Raw genomic sequence first — 2,482 nt, 5'->3', positions numbered from 1 at the left:
ATCAAGAGGCTCTTTAGTTCTTCACTTTTTGCCATAAGGGTTGTGTCATCTGCATATCTGAGGTTATTGATATTTCTCCCAGCAATCTTGATTCCAGCTTGTGCTTCATCCAGCCCAGTGTTTCTCATGATGTACTCTGTATAGAAGTTAAATAAGCACGGTGACAATATACAGCCTTGATATACTCTTTTTCATGTTTGGAACCAGTCTTGTTGTTCCATGTCCAGTTCTAACTGTTGCTTCCTGACCTGCATACAGATTTCTCAAAAGGCAGGTCAGGTGGTCTGGTATTTCCATCTCTTTCAGAATTTCCCACAGTTTATTGTGATCCACACAAAGGCTTGCTTGAAACCAAATCAGTAGTGATATTGATTATAGTTGTTTCATATGCATAGAACATAAGAGAAATGCAAATTGCTCTTAACCTCCTTTTCCCCTCCTTTCTTCACTTCCTTAGTTTCCTTCTTCCCTTCCCATTATTATGTGTTATATGAAGAGTCTTTAAATCTTTATTTAGACCTGCAAGAAACTGGGAAAGAATGTATCAAGCAGGAAATGGAATCATTTTCACATTCTTGTAACATTAAATTCAAAAAATATACTTAAGCGATTGGGCAAATGCCTTTCTGTGTCATCTGGGGGCACTTTTGCTACCACATATGCTAGTCTTTGGATTTGCCTCAAGGTTTATGTCACCAGAGTTGAATTTTGCCCCTTTCCTGCCCTCCCTTAGCTGCTGTTTATCAAGAACTTTATGTGTAGTTCAGCTGCTGCTTATCAGTGTAAATGATCTGGGCCACTGAGAAGAACAGCAAAAGACATTAATAAAGTTTGCTTTCTGGGTTGCTTACCATGAAAAGTTTATTTAGGAGCTGAATCTCCTTTTAAAAGAATCACTCCGTATAGTACATTAAAAATGTATGATGTTTGTTTATCAATTTTAGGACAAACACTGCTTTGTGTTTGTATATATACAGTTACTACGTAGTTTTTCAGAAATATTAGCATTGGAGTTTATTCATACTGCCTTAAAGCTAAGTGGTATCCATGTTCTCTTTAAAAAAAAAAAAGTGCCAACCTGGGACAAAGTCATTTGTATCAAATACTTGGTTAGGCTCTCTCTTCTTCTCCTTACAGTACCTTGACCTCTCTAAAGTTTTCCAGATGTAAAATCAAAACTATGATAACTTGGTCTTCCCTAGTGACTCAGTGATAAAGAATCCGCCTGTCAATTCAGGAGACATTGGTTTGGTCCCTGATCCAGGAAGATCCCATATGCCATGGAGCAACTAGGCCTGTGTGCCAAAACAATAGAGCCTGTGCTCTAGAGCTCACGGCTACAACTCTTGAAGCCTACGTACCCCATAGTCTGTGCTCTGCAACAAGAGAAGCTACTACTGTGAGAGGCCCACGTGCTGCCACTCAAGAGTAGCCCCCACTCACTGCAAGTAGAGAAAAACTTGTGTGGCGGAGAAGATCCAGCATAGCCAAAAATAAAATAAATAAACAAAAATTTTTAAATGATAACTTTTTGCTGATAGTTTGGCCGATGTTGGAGTAATGTCACAACAGCATTTGAAATGTGGGATTCTAAACTATTGACAAAACACAACTGTGTTGTTTGTGATGCTTCGAGTATTGAAACAAATTATGTAAAGCGGTAGGGATCAAAATATAACATCTTTGTTGGTTGAAATCAAAATACTTCATCCTTGAAAAATCCAGAAAACAGTCAAGATGAAATACATCTCTGTAGTCTAAGATCTTAAATTTACCAACAAAAGGGGGGAAAAAAGGCCCCCACAAGTCAGTACGTGCACACTTTTTTCTCCTCTCAGCCACAGAGTGTAATCACCTATCCTTCTTTATGCTCTTGTCATCAGCTTCAGGGCCATCCACCCAGGTCTCCTGCACACACATCAACCTGCTCCACCTGTTCAGGTGCTTTGCCTCATCGTGTGTCTTGATTTTTACACAGCTCCTGAGTGATCCAACTGCCTGAGGTCTTATTCTCTCCATGTCCTCTTACTATGGAACTGAAACTCAAAGCCTGTATGTCACTTTCTTTTCTGAGACTTACCCAAAAGGATGACATTCCTGTACCTCTGCTTGTGCTCTCAGGCCCTCTGTTATCAGTCTCCCATGCTTCTCCATTCCCACCTCCAGGTACTCCCAGCATTGCCCTAACACTTTAGTAATGTGGAACTATGCCTAGGATTAAAAAATGTCCTGCTGCATCACACTTCAGGCCTTTGATCATGATTTCCCACCTGCCTGTAGTAATCTACCCCAGTGGTTTTCAGTCGGAAGCAGTTTTGATCTGCTAGGAGATAGTTGGCAACGTCTAGAGACATTTTTGGTTGTCATAACTTGGAGAGGGATTCTACTGTCATCTAGTGGGAAGGGATCAGGGATGCATGAAAGCCTCCCACAGTGAAGAATTATCTGGCCTCCGTGTCAGTAGTGCCAGGGTTGAGAAGCC

This window comes from Bos indicus x Bos taurus, chromosome 7 (assembly GCF_003369695.1).
Source record: "Bos indicus x Bos taurus breed Angus x Brahman F1 hybrid chromosome 7, Bos_hybrid_MaternalHap_v2.0, whole genome shotgun sequence".
Taxonomy (NCBI): Eukaryota; Metazoa; Chordata; class Mammalia; order Artiodactyla; family Bovidae; genus Bos; species Bos indicus x Bos taurus.
The sequence above is the reverse complement of the archived record's forward strand: the minus strand, read 5'-3'. Positions refer to the sequence as shown.